The following is a 12,102-nucleotide window of genomic DNA, read 5'->3' on the forward strand; positions in this document are numbered from 1 at the left end:
GATGTTGTCAAAGATGTCTCGCTTTCAACCCCATCCACTGATAACTTAAGCGGTGATGATGACTTTACCGGCCTCATCAGCATGTTAGTGGTGAGACTTCTGTCAAAAATCCAAACCCAAACTGATCTGTACCCAGTTGACGTCACACGCACATCACAAGACCTGATTCCAAAAGTTATAGCTGCCTTCTGTGCATGGTCAGGCTGCTCTGAGACCCAAGCTTATCCCAAGAACTTGAAGAGTCATAAAATATACAGCACCGTCTACAAACATCTGTTGAAGGAGTTTGGCTCAGAGAAGATCCTCCAACTGGCCGTGTCGACTCAGGACTCTACATTCAGTAGGATTCTTGTGAAGTCTCTGAGCAAGGAGATTCTCCACAGTTGTAACGAGGCATCAAGGGCAGCCTCAAGAACATATTTCGAAGCCACCCGGCCTGAGGCTCTTCCCATGGCTGAGGATGTGAAGGCTACCAGAGGGAAGCTGTCTTTCCTACAAAGGCTTGCCAGGCTGAAAATCAACTTAAAGGTACATCAAACTTATTTAAGTTAACAATTGTGTCAATGTGAGTAAACAATGTTATTTCGAGAAAATGTAAAACCATCCATTAATTCCAAAACCATTTATAAATCTTGGTGTGCTGGTGTGTAAGATGTGATTTGTTATTACCATGAGGTTGTTCAGCTGTGACTGTTGTTTTGACATGTTTTTGTCTTTCAACTCTTTCTTAGCCATTCAAGATCGGGAACAAGAAGGATTCCAAGAAGAATTCCTGCCACTCTGAATCTAAAGACCAGACTACTGCTGAAGATAGCATGTGTAAGTCCATACAGCAGGACATTTACTGTTTGAGATATTGGTGTACAAAGATGCTATTGCAAAAATATTAAACCCTATATACAGTACATTATATATTATCGATAGTGATCTTATGTAAAATGATTTCTAATTTCTAAACCTCAAGATGCTGGTTCTCATTTATTTGTGAAAGTAATGAGTTGAAACTAAGAATACAATATAACATAATTTCTAAATTAAAGTGCATGTCAACTCTCTCTCTTCTGTAGTGCCCAGCATAGTGGCACATGCTGCCACATCTGGACTCCCAGAGGATCTTCCCTCCACCTCTCAACAGGAGAAGCCTCACAAAGCTTCCCTTCTAATCAGGATGTTTTCTGCCATCTCCATAGGCCTATCCAAGCCATTCAAACGGTCTTCAACGCAGGCTTAATACAGCGATTTCCTTTAATACAGTAATATTTGCATTGAATTGATAGCCTTTGTCTTCATTTACAGTGGGGGAAAAAGTATTAAGTCAGCCACCAATTGTGCAAGTTCTCCCACTTAAAAAGATGAGAGAGGCCTGTAATTTTCATCAGGTACACGTCAACTATGACAGACAAAATGAGAAAAATAAATCCAGAAAATCACATTGTAGGATTTTTAATGAATTTATTTGCAAATTATGGTGGAAAATAAGTATTTGGTCACCTACAAACAAGCAAGATTTCTGGATCTCACAGACCTGTAACTTCTTCTTTAAGAGGCTCCTCTGTCCTCCACTCGTTACCTGTATTAATGGCACCTGTTTGAACTTGTTATCAGTATAAAAGACACCTGTCCACAACCTCAAACAGTCACACTCCAAACTCCACTATGGCCAAGACCAAAGAGCTGTCAAAGGACACCAAAAACAAAATTGTAGACCTGCACCAGGCTGGGAAGACTGAATCTGCAATAGGTAAGCAGCTTGGTTTGAAGAAATCAACTGTGGGAGCAATTATTAGGAAATGGAAGACATACAAGACCACTGATAATCTCCCTCGATCTGGGGCTCCACGCAAGATCTCACCCCGTGGGGTCAAAATGATCACAAGAACGGTGAGCAAAAATCCCAGAACCACACGGGGGGACCTAGTGAATGACCTGCAGAGAGCTGGGACCAAAGTAACAAAGCCTACCATCAGTAACACACTACGCCGCCAGGGACTCAAATCCTGCAGTGCCAGACGTGTCCCCCTGCTTAAGCCAGTAGATGTCCAGGCCCGTCTGAAGTTTGCTAGAGTGCATTTGGATGATCCAGAAGAGGATTGGGAGAATGTCATATGGTCAGATGAAACCAAAATAGAACTTTTTGGTAAAATCTCAACTCGTCGTGTTTGGAGGACAAAGAATGCTGAGTTGCATCCAAATAACACCATACCTACTGTGAAGCATGGGGGTGGAAACATCATACTTTGGGGCTGTTTTTCTGCAAAGGGACCAGGACGACTGATCCGTGTAAAGGAAAGAATGAATGGGGCCATGTATCGTGAGATTTTGAGTGAAAACCTCCTTCCATCAGCAAGGGCATTGAAGATGAAATGTGGCTGGGTCTTTCAGCATGACAATGATCCCAAACACACCGCCCGGGCAAGGTCCTGGAGTGGCCTAGCCAGTCTCCAGATCTCAACCCCATAGAAAATCTTTGGAGGGAGTTGAAAGTCTGTGTTGCCCAGTGACAGCCCCAAAACATCACTGCTCTAGAGGAGATCTGCATGGAGGAATGGGCCAAAATACCAGCAACAGTGTGTGAAAACCTTGTGAAGACTTACAGAAAACGTTTGACCTGTGTCATTGCCAACAAAGGGTATATAACAAAGTATTGAGAAACTTTTGTTATTGACCAAATACTTATTTTCCACCATAATTTGCAAATAAATTCATTAAAAATCCTACAATGTGATTTTCTGGATTTTATTTTCTCATTTTGTCTGTCATAGTTGACGTGTACCTATGATGAAAATTACAGGCCTCTCATCTTTTTAAGTGGGAGAACTTGCACAATTGGTGGCTGACTAAATACTGTTTTCACCCACTGTATATTCCCCTGTTAACACATTTATTAGAAAATAATGTGTATTTTTAGGTTAGTCTATTATGCAGTCATAGTCACGGTGTATGCTAAATAGAGTAATGTTGTCCTGAATACTGTATAGAACATGCCTACTCCCGAGTGGCGCAGTGGTCTAAGGCTGTGCTACTAGAGATCCTGGTTCGAATCCAGGCTCTGTCGTAGCCGGCCGCGACCGGGAGACCCATGGGGCGGCGCACAATTGGCCCAGCGTCGTCCAGGGTAGGGGAGGGGAATGGCCGGCAGGGATGTAGCCCAGTTGGTAGAGCATGGCGTTTGCAACTCCAGGGTTGTGGGTTCGATTCCCACGGGGGGCCAGTATGAAAAATAAAAGAATGTATGCACTCACTAACTGTAAGTCGCTCTGGATAAGAGCGTCTGCTAAATGACTAAAATGTAAATGTAAATGTATCCACATACTGACCCTGGCATTAGTGTGATTAATGGAACACACACAGTACTTCAGATATGTCCCACAACCAACATTCAACCAGATATAAGTGATTCTGTCTAAAATAAATGTACTGTAAAATAAACCATACTTAATTTACCAGTAATAAAAAAATACATGATGCAGGACACTCAGTGACAAGGGAATGAACTGGTTTAACTTCTCAAACAGACACACACACATTTCCATTTTCTGTGGATAGCCTACATTTACATTTTCTGTATGCTAGTGTGACCTTAGACCTGTAGATTGCAGTAAAGGTCTACTTTTGCTGTAGATCCACTTCTACAGCACAAACCTCTCTGGACAAGTAGCCTACACATTTGTCTCTAGTGAGAGAGAGGGTGTGTGTGGCAAAAAGAGACTGAATATTGCAATACACTTTTATGATAACAGATTAATTCTGTAGCACAGCTATAGATTTTTTTAAATGCCAAATGTACCTGCAGCATGCTACTGGCTACAGATGCTTTTCTGAGTGACTTGTGTTGTGAGAGGAGAACCAGAATTCAAACAAAAACTCCTGGATTACATGTAATAATATTGTTAGATATTTTCATTAACATATGGTAGCAAGTCAAGCTATCTAGTTACATGTTACAACATTATATTATATGGCCAATGTTTGTGTGCATCCTCTTTGCTCTTACCTTCGACATCAACAAGCGACACACGGGCATCTTTGCTCAGTAATCTCCTCTCCCCATCGGTTTCACTGGGATGACATCCGGTGGTGTGGCATGGTAAAGCTTGCTCAAAGGGGAAAATAACCAACCCGTACTGTCTTCTTCAGACGGCGGTTTTGGAACTTATTTCAGGCTTAACATCGCCACGAACCTCCACATTCGTATTGGAATTGCAAGCAGTCATTCGCGGTTTCCATCTGCTCGGCCATGGCGGCACATAAACCAGTGGAATGGGTTCAGGCCGTGATAAATAGATTCGACGAGCAGGTAATATTATATTGTATATGAGTTGGAAGTGGGAGTAGTTAGTTAGCTGCAACTGCAAGCAGTGAAGCATTTGGAGGGATTGAACAGGTAACTAGTTAACTTATTTCTGCCACTGCAAAGTGCATACTAGCCTGCTTTCTAGCTAACGTTAGCTAGCTATAGACAAAGTAACTACTACGTTAGGACAAATATTTTTGTATCTGTTAGGATGATGTGTAACAAAAGTGCAAGTTACTTTTAGCTACTGTCGTAGTAAATATATTTGTTATAGTGAATATGGAATATGATATGTTGAGTAAAATGTTGTGCTAAGATCTATTTAGGTCAGGAGCTGGTTATAAGTTCTGTTCCTATCCAATAACAATGGACAAAAGGGTCCTATCTTGTCAGCCTTGTCAGCAGGTGGCCAAGGACAACACCCACGCCATAGGCCTCTCAGTTCTTCCAACTCACGAGTTCTGCCTTGACACAAACACACACATACACATCATCACTGTTAACACACACACACACACATCATCACTGTTAACACACACACACACACACACACACACACATCATCACTGTTAACACACACACACACACACACACAAAATCCCCTCTTTTAGGCTGAACATTTGAAGACAGAGAACCCGACTCAGAGCCAATGCAACAGTGACACTAGCCTGGAGGGGACCTCGCCCAACTCATCAGGACCAATCAGAAGATCAGAACTACTAGATTCAACCTACTTCATTTATTGCATATAATGTCTGCACACAATGTTTCGGGGCTCTCTTCAGATAGCTCCCTAAGAGTTTGACGAACGAGTCCGTGCACGCGATTCCAGATATCTTTACCTCTGAATAAACTGCCTTTATTATACCATATCCACCCTGTCCAAAGTCTCTACTTGGTCTCAGTTCTCCAGTAAACTTGTGATTATCAACACTACCTATCTAGTAAGCTTCCCATGTACTTAGCTAGCTAAGATAGCTAGCTAGCCAACTAAACATGCATTTTCATGTTGCTTCGATTTTGGGTGTTGGTATAGCTAACTCGGACTGTTAGGAGAGGTTGCACATAACGTCTAATATTGGCTAATTCTGGCAGTAAATTGGGGAACAGATGTCACTACTGTACCAGCTAGGGAGTCATAGCTAACTGTAAACAAATGAGAGGTGTGACTCCAACATGCACTGATTAAAATGCAAGGTCTGTCACATGCAGTGAAAAGAATGAAGAACACACACTCGTTGCATGCTGTCAGCCAACAGTCATGTTACTGTCTGTCTGAGGAATCTGGATTTGCAACCTGGCCATGTTTCTGCTCTGAGGTAAAGGCTCAATACTAAGATAAAAAAGCAACATGAATCCCAGTTTACCTATTTGCTTATGGTCTTGCCTACGCCTAGCGAACAGTTTTTTAAATTATATGAGAAAAAAATATTCAATTTTATTTGGAACGGCAAACCAGCCAAAATTAAACGGGCCTATTTATATAATGAATATGAATTCGGAGGACAGAAATTATTAAATATTAAAGCATTAGACCTATCACTAAAAGCTTCAGTCATACAAAAGTTATACTTAAATCCGAACTGGTTCTCAAGCAAATTAGTAAGATTGTCTCACCCAATGTTCAAGAATGGCCTTTCTCCCTTTATTCAGATTACAACCACTCATTTTCAGTTATTTGAAAAGGAAATCGTCTCCCAAATATCACTATTTCTAAAACAAGCCATATAAAGTTGGTTGCAATTTCAATTTAATCCTCCAGAAACGACAGAACAAATAATGCAACAAATATTGTGGTTAAATTCAAATATACTAATTGACAAAAAACCTTAATTTTTTGACAAAATGTTTAAAAAAGGTATAAGCTTCGTAAATGATATCATCGGTAGGACTGGTGGAGTTATGTCACACATGCAGCTAACAAAAACATATGGAAATGTCTGCTCTACCCAAAATTACAACCAAATAATTGCAGCCTTACCGCAAAAATGGAAGAGGAAAGTGGAAAGGGGAGAAAGTAAGGAACTTGTCTGTCGGCCTTACATTAAAGAACATAATTGGTTAAGGAAAACTGTAATAAATAAAAAAGTATATCAGTTTCATTTAAGGACCAAAGGATTGACAGCCGTCCCATATAGATTGCAAAATAGTTGGGAAGAGATTTTTTACGTACTGATCCCATGGCATAGTGTTTATGAACTGACACGCAAAACGACATCGGATTCAAAAATTGGAATCTTTCAATTTAAATTATTATATAAAATTCTTGCTACCAATATAATGTTATTTATATGGGGGATACAATCTTCCCAGCTCTGCAGATTTAGCTGTGAAGAGACAGAATCATTAGATCATTTGTTTTGGTTCTGTCCAGTTGTAGCTTGTTTTTGGACACAGGTCCAGGAATGGCTGAAGGATTGCAATATTTACCTGGAGCTAACCTTGCAGATAGCATTACTGGGTGATCTGAAAAGTCATAGTCAATCGATCAATAATATTATAATACTTTTAGCAAAAATGTTTATTTTTAATTCACAATCTGTAGAAGCAATGAGAATAGAAAGGTTCAGAACTTTTGTAAAACATCACAGTACAGTTGAAATATATATGGCAAATAGAAATCCTATATGGATGGTGTTAAGAGCTAGATGGGAGGTGTTGAATGGAGTTGAAGTATGGGACTAATAACAACTAACAACAAATAATAACAAGATAACTAATAATGTAAGTATATAGGTTGTATGTTGGGAGCTTTTGGGAAAGAGCACAGTTAGAAAGATATGGCATATAGAAGCAAACCGGATGGACATCATGAAAATGATCGGAGAGGTTGAGAGTAGAAGAAGTTCAGGAGCAAAAACTAATAAAATATAATTATTGTAAAATTGACTGTGTCCATAAAATGTAGATAGTAAGTATAAGCTGGAAGTAGAGGCCTAAGTATTGTTGTTCACTAATTTACCCCAAGTAGGGAAAGGATGGCGGGGTTGAAAAGTAATAAAGGGGAGTATAGATATAAAAAACATGGGGGATTGGATGTGATGCAGACAATTACATTGATGGAAGTTACAATCTATCTGCAATATTAAGCTGTTTAGGTGTCTGCGTGCAGAGTGAAGGAAGTTAGAGGTAGTCCCGAGAGCCAATGCTGACTAGCGTTTGTGCAATGACTGGAAGGCTACAGGTACACTAGCATATGCTACTGTACAGTACTGCTATAGTATCCCTTTAAGGGTGCCAAAGATTCCTCTAATGAACTTGAGATTGAAGCTATGTGAATCATTGGGTCAGGTAGTCTATCCAGTCCATCAATAGTTTTTACACTTGTCTGTTGCCCCTAACTGTTTCTCATCAGGAGTCATTATCAGTCAATATTATCATATTGTAAGATCAAGGTTGTAAAATGCTCCAGCTTATTTGTTGGAAAGTTTGTTGTTGCTTGAGAGCTGGTATGTCTGTAAAGCAGCTCTGGGTCTCAATTTCATCCATTGGAAACTGAGCTTTGTCTGTTTTGGTCGTCAAAGACCACCACGAAAGGGACTGAAACAGATGGTTCTTTTGGGATGGTTCTTGCAACCATGCTGCAGTGCAAGCAATGCCGCCAGAAACTCTTAACCTTCTTTAAACTATTTTGGGTGAAATCTGTTTTACAAATAAACTTGAAAAGGGTTAGGCCTAGTTTAGGCCTACCAGAGTTTGCACTATGCAGAGGTTTGGATTTAGCCTAAACCTGCTCCAAGTGCCATTGCGCACTGTGCAACTGCCCTCAGCTCCAGTACAACTTTGGGTATAAGACTGTCTCATACCTCCTTTTCTTTGCCTTTTGAAAATGAATATCAGCACTTTGTGTGCAGTTTGGGTAGGTTCTGGGCCTCAGGTTTCAGAGGCTACAGAGGGACTCTGATGCACAGAGTGGTGATTGTACCCAGGCTTAGCGGCTCTGCTCGGCTTATTACAGTTTGATGAAAGTGTAATAAGGGATTAAATCCACCTTGTGTTGTTAAGACCATTTAGAAGCCTCTAAGTCAGGGGTAACTCTTACCCTACGAGGTCCGGAGCCTGCTGGTTTTCTGTCCTACATAATAATGAATTGTATACACCTGGTGTCCAGGTCTAATTCAGTCCCTGATTAGAGGGGAACAATGAAAAAATGTAGTGGAACTGGCTTCGGGTTCCAGAGTTGAATTTGAGGGCTCTATGTCATAGGATTGCATGTGTTGGCTTTATGAGGGTGGAGTTCATAGTCAGAATCAGATTTTCTGTGTGAACCTTGCTTATTTTTCCCAAAAATCTACCCAGTGTCCAGAAACAATGAAAGTGTTGTGAACAAGTCTAAATCACAGTTGTATGCAACTTCAGATTCCTAAATTGTCTTGGTTGTAATGCATGCACCTGGGGCGGCAGGTAGCTTAGTGGTTAAGAGCGTTGTGCCAGTAACCGAAAGGTCACTGGTTCTAATCCCCGAGCCAACTAGGTGAAAAATCTGTTGATGTGCCCTTGAGCAAGGCACTTAACCCTAATTGCTCCTGTAAGTCGCTCTGGATAAGAGCGTCTGCTAAATGACTAAAATGTAATGTAAATGTAAAAAGCTACCCGAGAGAGGTTGGTGGATGCCAATGTGATGTACTAGATTAATGAGAAAGAAGAACCTCAACCTAGTAGTATTGGTCATCACAGCATCAGCCCAGAATCGTCATATCATCAGTGCATCTCTTCTTTAAACCATGACCTCTGCAGTGTTGGTGCATTGTCATGGAAACTGAATCTGTTCACCCCCACCCCACCATACCCCCTAAAGCAGAGTTGTGACTAAAGGGTGATCGGAAGTGACTTTTTGAAGCAGGTTAGGAGAGCATTTTAGCTAACCCTAACCCTTTTCCTAACCTTAACCTAAGTCTCCTAACCTGCCACGTTAATTATCCTAACCTGCTACGTAAATTCTCCTGACCTGCCACGAAAAAGTAACTTCCGGTCGTAGCTGTACTCCCTGCAGTCAGAACCCTAGAGCAGCTGAGTTGTCAAAAGACGAGATGGCTCCAGTGAACAACACTGTTGGAATACTGATGTTAAATTATAAATGATGTTAAATTACTGTATATTGATGTGTGTGGCCAAAATGACAAAATATTTTATAGAAGTCATGGGTAGTAGAATGCTCAAAATGCAGTTGTAGGCTTGAATCTCTTCATTGATTTTCCATTAATTAGAGAATGTTTCGATACCTTCTTATTTAGTGTCACTGTCTGTTTTCAAAGAGTACCTTGATAAGAATTGGTCAGCAAGACATATCTCAGCATTATAACATTGTCTCATCATATGGTCTTTATATGGTGTCCCTTCCATGAATTAATTGATGGTATTCTAAGAGAAAGGCCCTTGTATATACAGTGGGGAGAACAAGTATTTGATACACTGCCGATTTTGCAGGTTTTCCTACTTACATTGCAGGTTTTCCTACTTACAAAGCATGTAGAGGTCTGTAATTTTTTATCATAGGTACACTTCAACTGTGAGAGACGGAATCTAAAACAAAAATCCAGAAAATCAAATTGTATGATTTTTAAGTAATTAATTTGCATTTTATTGCATGACATAAGTATTTGATCACCTACCAACCAGTAAGAATTCCGGCTCTCACAGACCTGTTCGTTTTTCTTTAAGAAGCCCTCCTGTTCTCCACTCATTACCTGTATTAACTGCACCTGTTTGAACTCGTTACCTGTATAAAAGACACCTGTCCACACACTCAATCAAACAGACTCCAACCTCTCCACAATGGCCAAGACCAGAGAGCTGTGTAAGGACATCAGGGATAAAATTGTAGACCTGCACAAGGCTGGGATGGGCGACATGACAATAGGCAAGCAGCTTGGTGAGAAGGCAACAACTGTTGGCGCAATTATTAGAAAATGGAAGAAGTTCAAGATGACGGTCAATCACCCTCGGTCTGGGGCTCCATGCAAGATCTCACCTCGTGGGGCATCAATGATCATGAGGAAGGTGAGGGAACAGTCCAGAACTACACGGCAGGACCTGGTCAATGACCTGAAGAGAGCTGGGACCACAGTCTCAAAGAAAACCATTAGTAACACACTACGCCGTCATGGATTAAAATCCTGCAGCGCACGCAAGGTCCCCCTGCTCAAGCCAGCGTATGTCCAGGCCCGTCTGAATTTTCCAATGACCATCTGGATGATCCAGAGGAGGAATGGGAGAAGGTCATGTGGTCTGATGAGACAAAAATAGAGCTTTTTGGTCTAAACTCCACTCGCCGTGTTTGGAGGAAGAAGAAGGATGAGTACAACCCCAAGAACACCATCCCAACCGTGAAGCATGGAGGTGGAAACATCATTCTTTGGGGATGCTTTTCTGCAAAGGGGACAGGACGACTGCACTGTATTGAGGGGAGGATGGATGGGGCCATGTATCGCGAGATCTTGGCCAACAACCTCCTTCCCTCAGTAAGAGCATTGAAGATGGGTCGTGGCTGGGTCTTCCAGCATGACAACGACCCGAAACACACAGCCAGGGCAACTAAGGAGTGGCTCCGTGAGAAGCATCTCAAGGTCCTGGAGTGGCCTAGCCAGTCTCCAGACCTGAACCCAATAGAACATCTTTGGAGGGAGCTGAAGTCCGTATTGCCCAGCGACAGCCCCAAAACCTGAAGGATCTGGAGAAGGTCTGTATGGAGGAGTGGGCCAAAATCCCTGCTGCAGTGTGTGCAAACCTGGTCAAGACCTACAGGAAACGTATGATCTCTGTAATTGCAAACAAAGGTTTCTGTACCAAATATTAAGTTCTGCTTTTCTGATGTATCAAATACTTATGTCATGCAATAAAATGCAAATTAATTACTTAAAAATCATACCATGTGATTTTCTGGATTTTTGTTTTAGATTCCGTCGCTCACAGTTGAAGTGTACCTATGATAAAAATTACAGACCTCTACATGCTTTGTAAGTAGGAAAACCTGCAAAATCGGCAGTGTATCAAATACTTGTTCTCCCCACTGTACATGAAGATCATTGAGTCAAATTTGTTATGTCACTTTTTTTTTTTTTTTTACATAATTCATCTTTAATGCGAATATCTAAACATCCCATCTAGGGACAATAACAGTTCTCTTTTCATGAAAAATAGGCCTCACTTTAATTACGTTTCTTCTCTTGGCTCATTCCTCTCATCCAATGTTCATTTCCTTCCCCCTGTTTCCCCCAATCATGTAATGAGCACACAGTGCATTAGTGTGTATACAATGTCAATCAGCTATGCCAAAGTGCACATAAGGGAAGAGATGGCTCCGTGACCTTTTAGGAATTCCAATCCCGGCCTGTGAAACAAAGTGCTTACTGTCTGTTTCTGGTCCCGGACGGACAGTCCCTGAGCTGAACTGGATGTGAAAGATATGAAGCAGGGATGGGCCTGTGTGGACTCTGTGCATTCCAGTTCAGACGGCTGACTATTCTCCTACCCTCTGTTTTTGGACTTTCATTCCCAGGCCAAGGTTTCTCCCTGAGGGGCCCTAGTGGTAGAGAGGATCCAGCTAGTAAGCAGTCCTAGGCCATGAGCCTCTTCCTTACCATGGATGCAGGTCTGAACCGAACTGTTTCCTTATTAGGTCTGCAACAGTGTAGTCTCCCCTTACCATACTCCCACGCCTGTTCATCACTTGGCTGTTGGGGAAGCCTGGAAGTGGAAATTGAGGCTAACAACATCCTGGCTCTGTTGCCCCACGCCTACGCACGGGCCTGAAGGAGAGCCAGAGCCACATCAGGGAGGAGTGCTCCATGCAGAAAAGCTCACTTCTC

General features: G+C 41.6%; 1 protein-coding gene across 1 annotated transcript in view; it reads right to left on the minus strand.

The window, feature by feature from the left end:
• The window catches only part of LOC311101897 (uncharacterized protein), a 58,222-nt gene that overhangs the window by 27,360 nt on the left and 18,760 nt on the right, over nt 1–12,102 (minus strand). The gene's annotated exons all lie outside the window — the stretch shown is intronic.

The sequence above is a fragment of the Coregonus lavaretus genome (assembly GCF_964263955.1).
Source record: "Coregonus lavaretus genome assembly, chromosome: 26".
Taxonomy (NCBI): Eukaryota; Metazoa; Chordata; class Actinopteri; order Salmoniformes; family Salmonidae; genus Coregonus; species Coregonus lavaretus.